The 15031-nt window shown below is 32.5% G+C and overlaps 1 pseudogene; it reads left to right on the top strand.

Moving 5' to 3' along the window:
* Nucleotides 1-5101: 5101 nt before the first annotated feature.
* LOC139822251 (uncharacterized) lies at nt 5102-8206 on the top strand (annotated as a pseudogene).
* Nucleotides 8207-15031: the final 6825 nt, after the last annotated feature.

The following is a 15031-nucleotide window of genomic DNA, read 5'->3' as shown; positions in this document are numbered from 1 at the left end:
GCTCCAACCGGCGATCTTGCGAGTCACTGATTGTGAGATATATATATATATATATATATATATATATATATATATATATATCATACTATTATATAAAACCCGACTGTTTGTCTGTCCGTCCGTCCGTCCGTCCGTCCGTCTGTCCGCGAACTACTCATTCGTTAGTGGACCGAATTTTTATCAAGGGTACATGAAATAGGGGTAGAATTTCCCGGGGAGTGCCATAAAGTGTATAGTTTTTTGCTACCGATTTTCCGGAAACCGATTTTTTTAATTTTTTGGGAAATAATCGACCGAATCTCGAAGAATTACGTATGAAACAGGGGTGGAATTTTCCGGAGAGTGCTATAAAGTGTATAATTTTTTGTTACCAATCTTTTTGGAAGCCGGTATTAGAAATTTTTCCAATTTTTCGGAAATTAATTGGACCGAATTTTTACCAAAAATATATGAAACAGGGGTAGAATTTCCCGGGAAGTGCCATGATGTGTATAGTTTTTCTTACCGATTTTTTGGAAACCGGTTTTTCTAATTTTTTCAAATTTTTCGGAAAATAACTGACCGAATCTCAAAGAATTACATATGAAACAGGGGTAGAATTTTCCGGGGAGTGCTATAAAGTGTATAATTTTTTGTTACCGATCTTTTTGGAAGCCGGTATTATAAATTTTTCCAATTTTTTGGAAATTAATTGACCGAATCGCAAAGAATTGTATATGAAGTAAGGGTAGAATATTTATGAGGAGCGCCATGATGTGTACAGTTTTTGTTACCGATTTTTTTGGAAACCGGTTTTTTTAATTTTTCCAATTTTTCAGGAAATAATTGATTAAATTTCAAAGAATTATACATGAAGTAAGGGTAAAATTTCCCGAGGAGTGCTATAAAGCGTACTATTTTTTGTTACCGATCTTTTTGGAAACCGGTTCCAAATGACTGAATGTCAAAGAATTGTACATAAAATAGGGGTTGAATTTCCCGGGGAGTGCTATAAAGTATATAATTTTTTGTTACCGATCTTTTTGGAAACTGGTATCAGAAGTTTGACAAATTTTTCGGGAAATAATTGATCAAATTTTAAAGAATTGTATATAAAACAGGGGTAGAATTTCCCGGGGAGTGCTATAAACTGTATAGTTTTTCGTTACCGATCTTTTTGAGAACTGGTATCTTTTTGGAAATCGGTTACAAAATTTTCCAGAGAGAGAGAAAGAGAGGGTGAGAGAGAGAGAGAGAGAGAGAGAGAGGGAGAGGGAGAGGGAGAGGGAGAGAGAAAGGAAGAGGGAGAGAGAGAGGGAGAGGGAGAGAGGAAGAGAGAGAGGGAGAGAGATAGGAAGAAACAGAGAGAGAGAGAGAGAGAGAGGGAGAAAGGGAGAGAGAGAGGGAAAGAGTGGGAGAGAAGGAGAGAGAAAGAGAGAGAGAGAGAGAGAGAGAGAGAGAGAAAGAGAGGGAGAGAGAGAGAGAGAGAAGGAGAGAGAGACTATTTGCGTGTCTTACATATGTTACTTATTACATATGTCCTCCGGGGCGAAGCCCGGGTAACCTCTAGTATATATATATGATGAGACCATTCATGAAAAAGTAATTGATGAATATGGTAAGATTGAAATTATATACACACATTACCGATCAATTATCCACATAATGAGTCCATCCAATAATACATTAAAAGTGAAAAAGTAAAAAGATCAAATTTCCTATTTGATATAGCAAATTGTTTATATATTAAACAACGCTGCATCTTCGAAAATATAATTCTAAATGCTAAGAAATATAAGAGAAATATTGTATTTTACTTTTTTACTACGTATATAATACGTATTTTAATTATATTTTTATTTTTGGAAAAAATTGCGTGGAGCGGAATATAATTCGATGAAAAAAGTATAAAAGTTTTGACCTAAGTATATGTTTCTATATTTTCTATAAATTCTAGTTTCATATGCATACCACGAGCGACCTCTGGAGAAATTCATACCGCTCAAAGTTCTTCCGAATGAGGCAGGCGGTCAAGCCGGTTCTCTACAGGAGTTACATGATAAACAAGTCAAAATATTGATAGATTACGTTGCTTGGTTCCAAGAGGAAGAAGGTCATCGCGTTAATGACGCAATTGATTGATTGAATAATTAAATGTTTTGCAACTCCAATGGTATAGCTATTTGGTTTTATTTTTAAAATACGCGGCGATAACCACACAGTTTTGGAAAATAAAAATACTAATCTATTTCATGTTTATTAACATTAAATATTTAACCAATCTTTATATGGAATTAAATATAATATAGTAATAACAACTGTAATAACTAATAACAATTGTACTGATTGTTTATTAGATTAGATCAGGTTAAGCATATAATAGTTAGATATATCATAATTTCATGCACGAATAACAAATTTAATTATATTACTTTTTATTACTTCACGTTTACTTGGTAATCAGGTTTCTTATTTGCGTTTCTTCATACATATAATATTTTTCTGCGGCAATCGAATTTAATTATTATTCAATCCTAACATTTAGTAACAGATAAAATTATATTATTATGTTAATTTCAACAAAGATTATAGTATTAAATTTAAACATTTTAAATATATTTATACGTTAAGAGAGAGATAGAAAGTTATTCTCGTATAAAATGCGAAGCAAACGTTGCAATCTTTACTGTATTGAACAAATAAATAAGAAACAAGAAATTCTTCATCGTTATTGTAAAGGACCCCGCAACGGTCATGGGGGGTTTTGGCTCCCAGTCAAATTTGACAATAATGTAGGATAATGTAGTTCATAACATGCTGATAAAAAGTGTCCATAGGCACCAAGCCCAAAAATGGACAGTTTCCGAGATAAAAGGCATTAAAGAGTGGAAAAATGAGAATTTCAGGTTTCAGCTAATGGCAGTTTGCAACTGGCGGAATGCCATGCTTTCACTAAAACATTTACTTGATTGCTGGATGAATTATACTTATGCACAGTATGCGTGTTCACATAGTCAAGTCAATGATCAAACCATACGTAATATGTCATTGCATCGAATGACATGTATGCAACATATATAGCAAGCAAGAATCATTTATTTATTTAATGTTAATCTTTGCAATGTATGAAAAGTACAATAATAACTGTAATTCACAAGTCTGTTTAGTAGTATTATATTGTACTTTTCATACATAAAAAATATTCATATCTGACGGTATATGAACATATATAAATGAGATATGAACATATATGAACATATATAAATGAGATATGAACAGATATAAGTTTTATATGCCCATATCTAAAGCATATATATCATATATGGTTATATATCGCCATATATGATCAGATCGTACATTATACATGACACAAGATCTGATCATATAAGTTTCATATATGGTCAGACATATTATTATGTGTAGCCAGATATGACACTATACATAATCGTATCTGGCCTTACATGGTCGTATATAAAGAATGTTCGGCCATGTATTATCAGATATAATTATGTATGGCCATACATAACTGTATCGGCACTGTATATGATCATATATGACAAGACGCGATGCTGTATATGATTGTATATGTTCATATACGGCCGGAAATGATATGAAACATGATCAGATCTGTCTATATATGACCAGATTGGGATATAATGATATAAAATGTCCGGGAAAAATATTCATATCTGACAGTATATGAACATATATAAATGAGATATGAACAGATATAAGTTTTACATGCCCATGTATAGAGCATATATAATCATATATGGTTATCTATCGCCATATATGATCAGATCTTGTGTCATGTATAATGCACGATCTGATCATATATGGCGATAGATAACCATATATGATTATATATGCTCTATACATGGGCATGTAAAACTTATATCTGTTCATATCTCATTTATATATGTTCATATACTGTCAGATATGAATATTTTTCCCGAACTTTTATATCCGCGAACAAATGTCCAGGAAAAATATTCATATTTGACAGTATATGAACATGTATAAATGAGATATGAACAGATATAAGTTTTACATACCCATATATAGAGCATATATAATCATGTATGAACCTATATAGTCATATAATATTATATATGATCAGATCAGATATTGCATCTCAAAGTATTCAATAGATGGCATTCGATGGGATCTGTTTCTCGTATTTAAAATTTGACAACAGTGTTATAAGAACGGTATCAAAAGACACGACACTGTCTCGCACTATAGAGCGGCACAATTTTTGTATTAGTTGTATCGTAGAGTCTACTTTTATAATAACGTTGCACACTCTTAAAAAATAACTTTTGAAATATATAACAATTTTCTGAAACTTACTTAAATATATATGTTCATACCTGATAAATATATAGTTCGTACCTGATCATACCTGATCAGATATTAACATATACAATAATACCAGATCATATATCCTCAGATCTGGCCAATTTCCATATCTGACCATATATGGCCATTCATATATGATCATATATGATCAGATATGAATATTTTTTCCCGGGATTGCAAAAATTAACATTAAATAAGTAAATGATTCTTGCTTGCTATATATATGTTGCATACATGTCATTCGATGCAATGACATTATATTACATATGGTTTGATTATTGACTTAACTATGTGAACACGCATACTGTGCATAAGTATAATTCATCCAGCAATCAAGTAAATGTTTTAGTGAAAGCATGGCATTCCGCCAGTTGCAAACTGCCATTAGCTGAAACCTGAAATTCTCATTTTTCCACTCTTTAATGCCTTTTATCTCGGAAACTGTCCATTTTTGGGCTTGGTGCCTATGGACACTTTTTATCAGCATGTTATGAACTATTATCCTACATTATTGTCAAATTTGACTGGGAGCCAAAACCCCCCATGACCGTTGCGGGGTCCTTTATTTTATTGTATAAATGCGAGACATTAATACTTGCATATAATCAACTATTCTGGGATAAATCTATAATAGTATAATTAATACAATGATGTTAATTAATTTGATCTAAATAAATATTAATGTTAATATAAACAATTTTGTTATTTAAAATAACCGTTTTGTTAAAGTAATAAGTTGAGTTTGTAATATAATTATACGAATCATATATAGAAAACTGCTTCAGTGTAGAGAAACCTTTATAATACCTGCTTTTCGACAGTTTCTTATTATAATACTTTCACCATCAAGCTATCCTTGCAGTAAACGACAAAACGCGCGTGTAAATATATCGATGAAATAAGCCAATCGACTTCTCAGTCTCGCGTAATGAAATAATAATCGTAAGTAGAGAACATAGATTTAACGATTAATTAATATTATAATACAAATATTTTAGATAAATATCTGCATCGAATTCGATGCATAAATAATAGGTTCATATATACATATAAGCACACAATATAAACAAAGTTTATAGGTGTGCATCTTATTATTATATATGTATATTGTAATAGAGTACAATGCTATATTTTTATAAATAGGAAATCTTCCAAAATAAAGAAGGAAAATATAAAAACATCGTAGGGCAGAAAATTAAAAAATTTCTTCAGACAGTGTATATTTTATATAGTGAAATAACCGGTTGATTACGCAAATCGCTTACTTGGAATTGTTTTGGTGCGTGAAAGTTGCTGTATTCTTTAGCTTTTTTTAACGCGGAGAAATCTGCTGTCGATTGTGACCGATAGCTCCCTCTAGTGAGAGGGGGAAGACTCCCCCGCCCCCAGGCAGAGGCAAGGGGAGTGCCGGATTCTTACCAGCTAAAACCCCGAGGGTGTCCTTCTCGGCGCGTTTTTCATGATGAGAGGGGGCCCCGCGGGAAAGAGCTGATTCGTCCGGGATGTATTCTTTAGCTGCGTTCCGATATTTGCTGCCAGTAATACCGAATAGTAATATAAAATTGAATAAATCTATTTGAGAAGAAATTAATGTAAAATTTAGAATAAATAAAAAAATATTTTTAATACTGACTTTCTAATTTTTAAATAAAATCTCATTTCTGGATTTTAGAAAATTTATACCATTTAAATTCCAATTAAACCATTTAACAAATTATATTATTATTACAATTATTTTATGTTAAATTAATAAATAGATAACCGCCGCTTTGATTAGCGTTTGCTGCTCGGCGGATGTATCGCATATTTCGGGATACTCGACAACGACACTACTACCACCTCAGAAACCGTATATATAGTTTCCAATATGAGGCAGGACGATATCCAGGACATATCGATCGTGTTCATCAAGAAACCGGTGATGGACATGGAATTATTCACGGTAATTCGCGGCAAATGTCATTCATATACATATATTATATATACCTACTATAGATCCTGCAGATCGCGTACCAACATACTCGCTATATTTCATCAATCATTACAAATCCGTTTGCATTAAATCAAAATACAAAACCAAGGATAAAACTTGTCAAATTGAAATGAGCATTAAAATAAGATTGAATCTCATTCTCAGATTTTGCCTTTTTTAATGACAAAAAATAAATTGCATTATATCCAAAGAATTAATTCTAATTTGACTAGTTTAATGTTGAATAACATATGTAACAGAAATGTCAAATGTGTAATAATGTAGTAATTAAAAGAAATAATGCAATCTGCAATCAGACATGTTAATGATTGCGGCGGTGTATTATATGTATATGTATTTCAGGAACATATTCGTACATCGATCCAAAATACAAAGTACGAACAGTGGAGTATACGGCTGATAAAAACGGATTTCATCCAGCTTTAATCAACTTTGAGGATGCTTTCGCTCAACCTGCCGATTCAGAAGCTGTAAGACTTGCCAAGGAGAAACATTTCCGTTTTTATCACAGGATTGCGGAGGCAAACGCTCATATAACGTTCCAGCAAATTTGCCACGAGTAACTGTATGTTATTAATATATCCGTTAATATAGTAAAACTAAGGATCCGATTTCCAAGTCAAGCTAATTTCAAAATTACAAATTCCCCATTAAATAAGTTACATTCTTTGTTAAAGAGGCGATGAGGATGGAGAAGTATTTTATTTGTCTAAAAAAATACATCCGTTGCCGAGAATTCGGATATCTCGATAAAGAATAAAATTTTGATTGCGCTAGATTATCTCGTGCATAACTTGCGTGTTTTTTCATTGCTTTGCTTAATTGCTTTGCAGGATTCAGCGAGCGTGGCGAGAACGAAGGACAGACACAATGAATTGTATCACAGAATCGCGGAACAACACGCGGGGATCGCCGCGCAAAGGGAAGCTGAACGATTGGCTTACGAGGCAACTTCCGTTGTAAATGACGTTGATGATGATCAGACGTGTTAATGACGTTTTACGTTACGTATATGTTGGCATTACAAATCAATGTGTATTGCATACGCTATATCTCTAAAAAAAATTACGCTTCTTAGCTTGAGATGCGCATTTTAATGCTTAAAATTCTTCTCTCTCTCTCTCTCTCTCTCATCACGATTCTCTTATTAAATTAATTTAAATGATAGAAAAAAATGATTGCTCGACTACAAGTAAAACAATTGTTGATTATAAATATAGGCAATCTCATTAACGAGATATTTTAATCATATAGGAATAATATATAAGGCAAATGCCAAGATGTCAATAATAGGTATATGGTAATCGTATGTAGAGAAGCTATATAGCCCAGTAAAATGACAAAATTTGGAGGAAATAATACTGACTGGGCTGAAACTTTATGTAAACAGGCTTTGTTTTAGGGTACTATTTAACATATTAAAAGTCCCCACAAGTAGACGCTACGTTGCGGGCAGGAGAGGGTCCAAAAGGTTCAAAAAACCAGTTTTTCGCAAATAACTCGGAAAATATCAACTTTACGGAAAATGTAGATATAAAAATTGTAGCTTACAAAATTTCGCACAATTTCGTTTTTTATTCAAGTCTGTACGACCAAATGGAGCAGAGATAGAATTTTTTAAACATCGGTAGTTTTGCGACGCAACGAAAACGTGTACGCGCGTCGCGCATTTTTCGCTAATATCTCGAAAATGGACTCTTAAAACTAAAAATGTTTAAAATAAAAGTTGTAGAGAATTTAATTACGAACAATTTCGTGTTTTATTCATTCTGTACAGTCCAAATTCGCCGAGTTATTAATTAAAAGACAATTTTATTTTATGTTCATAGTGGATGTTTTGCATGTTAAAATCAGTATTAATTCTAAAAGTATAGGTTGTACACATATAGTATGTATAATAAAAGTTAAAGAGAATAAAATTTTGAACATGATGTATGCATGAATCCATTTTGGTAAAGATATAGCTTGAAGTTAAGAGCAAAAAACATGAAAAAATGTCATTTTTGAGTTTATTTTGAAAAATAACTTTTTCTGATTGGTTGGAGGCAGTAATGTTTATGTATTTTTCTTGAAGATATTTTAATTATCTTTAAAATGAGACGTCGTAGACCTTTTTTTATTGAAACGTTGATGAGTTACAGACGTTTAAATATTGAAGAAAAAAAATCAATTTTTTATATATACTAGAGAGCCCGTATTAGCTCAAATTAATTCTCGACTAAAAAGCTTATAACGGAATCCCAACACACAGAATAGGGGAGACCGGGGCTATTCGTGACACATTTTGTTTTGAATTTTTTTCTCGCTTCGTATAAATGTTTAAAAAATTTTTATTAGTGCGATGTAATCGTCCATCTCTCTAGTTTAAAAGAAAAAAAATATATAGGTTTTTCTCTCCGAGTGTCGAATATATCAAGAAATGTATCGCTGTGTCATGTGTCACGAATTGCCCCGAAGCCTGGGTAATTCATGACAAACCACGGGATAATGCATAACACTTTCTCTGATTGAACAAACTATATAGATTTCTTTGTTTTTGCAATTTTTATCTACTTTATACTTTAAAAAGCCTTTATTTATCAGAATTTACATATTACATGTATAAAAATTATGAGGAAAAATGTAACGCCTGTTTCCATTAATTGCCTTCATTGCTCACATTCGATTACGGGAAACCACTTCTCGAAGGCATCCGCTGCCCCTGCAAATTGGTTTTTCCTTTGAACGCTTATTCGTGGCGTTTTTGATTGCCCCGATGCTCGTGTCACGAAATGCCCCGGCGTGATTTTTCCTTATTCATGATCTGTGACTTACAGATATAAGAAAGAATACCATAAAATCTACTCATGCATTATGCTTAGTGAAGTCGAGTGACTGAATACAACTTACCGTTTCGGATCTCTTATTATTTTATTCGGCAAGAAAAACAAATTTTTGGGATTTGAAAAAAATTTACTTTGAGCACTTAAAATCAAACTATCTGTCACTGAGAGAGAAAATGGTTGACACGCAAATGCCATTCCGTTGGTACCTAGAGGACACTAAGAAACATCTGTGATTGATATTACAGGTTTCTAGCAGCAAGCATTTTAAAGTTAGCCTGCGACAAAATTTCAGCAGTGTCACGAATAGCCCCGGTCTCCCCTACTCTAGTAAAATTGGAGCAACAGTTAGGGGGAGTCCGGGAGACTTGACCATAGAGGAGAGTTGAACCACTTCAAATATCTCGTTCAAATTTTAAACAAGAGCTCAATCCGAGCACGTTAAAACACGTTTGTCTCACTCACAGTCGAAACGCACTACCAAGCATTATATTGTCACGTGCTCGGATTGAACTCTTTGTTCAAAATTTGAACGAGATATTTGAAGTGGTTCAACTCTCCTCTATGGTCAAGTCTCCCGGACTCCCCCTATGTTGCGAGAATCTTACAATATGGCTGTTCTATGTTGGGATCATTCGAGAGAAATGTTTCCAATTGGAATAACTCCATTTTTCGTGAGATGTATTATAAACGTTTTAATATCTGAAAATTCTTGCACCGTAATGTGACGTACGTGTGCAACGCGTCAATATTTAGAAAGAATAAAGTAAAATATAGGAGGGGATGTTATTCTAAACTTTATTAAAATAACGATACAGCTCGGTAAAATTCATGTCATGAACAGAACTGACAAGCCGAGCAAAATATAGTTACGCGAGCAAATCACTTTCAAATCTTAAGGTTTACCTTTTACTTTCTAAAAAGGCAAAATGTTTTTTAAAAACAATAATTATTAGCAATTAAAATGTGTGAGATAAAGAGTTTCATTATTCAAAATTTTAACAAAAAGGAGATACGTAAAACAAGAAGGGATGATATAAAGACAAATATCGCTAAATGTTGTCAACATAAATTGCAAGATGGATTTATATATCGAGATACCGTATTAAGCAATGCTTGTTAAGGGAATTGTTTAAAAAAAGACTCATCGAGAAGGATTAAAAGCACTAGAAGTCTCGAAATTCTAAAATGGAAGATGTCGCACGTAACCAGCACCCGACATACATACGCGCAGTCTGTATACATTTAATATCTTTGATACTTTTATATACCTTCACTAGTAATACTTTATATCTTACTTAATTATCAGGATTGTAATCGATATAAAAATACCGATATTGATATTTTTCGTTTTTTTTTTTTATTTCATATTATTCAAATCAACCTAACTGTGAACAAACGTAATGGAATTTGTACAACTGAATAATAGGCAAGGGGAAAATCTACTCGTTTATTTCGAAATCTGTGTCTATTATTCGTTGAAAAATCCAGAACATCGCAAAAACATGATTGAGCTAGGTCTCGTCGTGATTGTTCGAGAGAGTTATTCGGTAGCGAAGAGGAAAATCAACTCACACTTATACTTTCGCATTCTTCAAATAATAACGTCCATCTCGCTTATACACAACGCAATATGCACCCGGGTCATTAATGTCTAAAGTATATATAAGTTAAGGCGCTTATTAGGGCGTATATGGGAAATGGACTCCTGTGCACAAATTCGTGTTTTAAGGTGGTCGGATGTCCCCCTCTTCAATCATCCTCGTCAAGAACGAGCTGCCGATCGCGCACAACCAAGGCGTGAGAGGCTTTGCCTCGGAAGTGATTGTAATAAAGGTCACGATTATAATTATATATATAATTCTATGATTATAAGTTAGCTTAATTTTAGACACGTCCAACATTCGTCATTAAGATGCGAAGAGGGGACAAGAGGAGTACAAATGGGCATCAACACGAAAATCAGGCTAAAAATTGCATCTGAACCCGACTACCGTTTTAGGACATTAATGACCCTATGTGTATATAAAATACTGAAATCTGCTTCTACAAAGAAATTCGAAATTCTGTTGAATATTAAATCGAAATAAATCTTATTCTATTTCAAAGCGCGAAGAAAACTTTGTAAATGCAGGTATATAGAAAAACTTCTTTCTTTAATTAATGAAAAATTGAAATCGGTATCATTTTTCGTGAATTAATCCTCATTAATACAAATAAATATTATTTTCTTATTTTTCGTGTAATTTGAAGTAAACTTATATCAGTACAAAATTACCTTTTTTAAAAAAGGTAAAAATTTGAGTTAAAAGTTAAGTAGGTAATATAATTTTGTGAAAGAGAAATTAAAGATTTTACATCTTTCTTTGAAATACATGTCACTTGAGTTAAGTTAGGTAATATAATTTTGTGAAGAAGAAATTAAGCTACCATTTAGGTTCGATTTTGAATTTACAAAATACATTGCGTGTACTTGGCACCTTTTTTTACCTTTTTTGAAAAAGGTAATAAAATAAATACTTTAATACTCGAAGTACGAAATAATATTGCAATAAATATTATATATGATGAGAAATAGACTTCTTAGGATACTTTACAGGAAACTTATAGACAAACTGCGTGGTAGCTCCTTGGATTCATCCGAAAAAAGTTTCATACTCTTTACACAATTTGAATGACTTTTTAAGAAAATATGACGCGAGTTTTTCTTTTCGTTAGATTGCACATAAACAGGGATTACTTCCCGAGATACTCCTTTGTGCTTCAAATTACTCTTATAAGAAGTCTTTCTTCTTATATTGCTGCAAATAACATTGGAACAAATTAATTTTTATTTTTAAAAATATTATTATTTAATAATATTATTAAAAAAATAACAAATTCTTGTTCTACAGAGAATAATGTATAAGGTATCTATTTTTAAAAACATTAATTTTTACTAAAATTAACTTCTTAACTTTTTTATTAACAAATTATACTTTTATAATGGAATATTGTGTACATGGGCAATTCCACGTCAAACCGGACGACAAATAATAACCTTGTATTTAAAATTAAATAAAACTTTTTTTTACACAAAATATATATAAAATAAGAAGATACATATTTCTTTTGTTTGTTCAAAATATTTTTTTCCAGAAATTATAAGCAATACAATTTTCGAAAAATAAAGAACACGTTTAGTTTAAAATTTAATATCTTTGCTTGTACTTATCGTAGAAAAATTTTCGAAAAGGCATTTTAAAGCTAAGGAGACAATCTTTTTATAATAGTTATTTGTGTAACAAGTGCTGTAAGTTGGAAATTGGACGTGCGGAGTGGACGCACGAGCCGGAGGCGAGTGCGATCACCCGCATGTCCAATTTTCAACTTAACACACGTGTTACACACACCTATTTTATATTACAAGTGCGTGGAAAGTGGCACATTATGCGCGTGACACGCGTGTGATGTAAAAATATTTTAAGTTACAAGAAGTGCAAAATTCAATCGTTATAAGCAATTGAAATGTTTAGTAATTTTTTTTTCCCAAAAAGTACATTTTTTTTTAATTTTTAAAATAATGCTATTTTATTCTTTATTTTATTATAAAAGTACATATTTTTTATTCTATGGAGAAACAATAAATTCTACTTCTTATGTATTTTTAATGACAGGCGTCGACGCCGCGCCGTGTTCGTGTCTCTAGTTCGACCAAGTAGCATCCTACGTCGACTTCTTCGTAAATCTCTTATAGGAAGAATGTACAGTATGATTGGCATATAATGTTGAATATAAGCGATATACAGAGTGTGACATTTTAGATGCCCCAGACAAATATCTCAAAAAATATGGATCATATGAAAAAACATTTTAGATAAAAGTTGTAAGATATTAAGGGGGACAAATAATATGGTAAAACCAAATTTCGAAAATACAGATAAATTATATAATCGCACTATATGCTCTGCGACAATCGCAAGAAGTATTTAAAAATTAAATGTACAAAAATTATAGTGTAATTTTTTAGAGGAAATGACAGACAAATTCTGCCAATATTCATAGTAGCTTCCATGAGTTTAGCTTCAGAACAGATATAAAAATAACTTTTACAACAAACTTCACAGAAAGCTGTTTTACAAACTGTTTTATTTTAGTTACTGTGGCTAGAAAAAGTATCATAGAAGATATATTTCTAAACGAATTCTTGAAAGAGACACACGGTTACGGAAATAAATATCAAGAATTTACTGACGATGTTACTAATGTAGCTCTTGCAGTATTTCGCCAAACAATTATAATTGTTTGGTGAAACAATTATAAGTAAAAATTATGTGGTAAATTCGGTTGTAAAAGAAGTTAATGTCTAATAAAAACAAAATATTTATATACCAATTTGTTATTTTTAATTTAAACAATTTATTTTATTATTCTTTTCTTTTTCATAATATGACTTTCTTCGGACGATATGTGTTATTCCTTTGTTTAAAATAATTATTTTAATATCGGTATAGAAATGGAAAATTTTAATTTTATTTTATATTTAAGTCAAAAAATGGTTGCACTGTACATGCGTTGGCACGCTGACTGTTACGGCAGGAACTGGTCTAGACTCGGCCGGCTCGCGTAAAACAAATGATACACGCGGGGGTGGTCTTGCACGGCGCATATATTCCGCGCGAAACACGTGTCTTGATAAGTCTATGTTACATCGCTTTCTATAAATTCTGTATACCTACTCGTGAAGAATAGCTTCCATGTGTGTATTTTATTATTGCCCCGGTAAAGAGCTGTTTGTCGGAGTCTGTCAAGGTTTTAGAACCGAAATTTTTGTGTGCCCCTCCCCCCGTAAAAAATGTTCGTAAATATTATTGTTATTAGCAGAGAACATTTTAAATTTAATGCTCGAAAAATTTAAGTGATAAAATTAATTGTTGCTGCCGGCAATTTACAGTACATTCCATATAGATACTGAGATTTTCGGCGACGTCTGGCACGGTGTTAGACCCGAGATTTTTGTCTGTCATTTCATATACAGATTATTAAACATGTATACAATAACCAAAAAAATTTTTAGCCGTACACATATGACGTTTTTCATCCTCGATATTTTACAGCTAAGGGTGTACGCCCCCGCTAAACGCATCACCGGCCAGCAGCCAGACTTAGGGTCGATTCAAACACAGCCGTGCCGTACCCGTACCGTATCCGTATCGTTAACATTAGACAAGGATGGAGACACATTAGACAAGGATGGAGACAATAGGAATCCTTGTCTAATGTTTCTGTCCGTGATACGGTACGGGTACGGTACGGCTGTGTCTGAATCGACCCTTATTGCGCTTTCTTAATTTGCAACATTGCCACAATCGTTTGAGGTTGAAAATTTCCTTAAACAAATGACGTTGGTATTTTCGTAGCCAGCTCTCGGTCTAGGTGGGGTATTTCGTGTGTTACTCTATTATTAACATCATTGTAGGCGCGTAATACAAATAGTTATTGAGTTATATAAACAATGGCGCGGAATTGTCAACCGCGCGGTAATATCCAACTCTCCCCTACACTTTCCGTAGCATGTTGTGCGTGTCGCCAAATGTTTTGCCTATAATTTGTACAAAATTTAATATGTTTGCTCTTTGTTCCATTTTATTATTCATCATAGTATTTGTTCAACGAATGTTAATGAGGTACTGTCGCAATTTATTATCAAGAGACGATGCTGCAAGGAAAGATTTAAAAAATTAGTCACAACTAGACAGACTTGTATATGGTTTATGTTATGTTTATACGCGAACCTTTTTTACGTAGGCAAAATGCTGTATTGCTTAGTTCACAGTTGCAATATACACACAATATGCATATTATATATATTTAATTTCCTTATTCTCATGTGTAT

Source organism: Temnothorax longispinosus, chromosome 11 (assembly GCF_030848805.1).
Source record: "Temnothorax longispinosus isolate EJ_2023e chromosome 11, Tlon_JGU_v1, whole genome shotgun sequence".
Taxonomy (NCBI): Eukaryota; Metazoa; Arthropoda; class Insecta; order Hymenoptera; family Formicidae; genus Temnothorax; species Temnothorax longispinosus.
The sequence above is the reverse complement of the archived record's forward strand: the minus strand, read 5'-3'. Positions and strand labels throughout refer to the sequence as shown.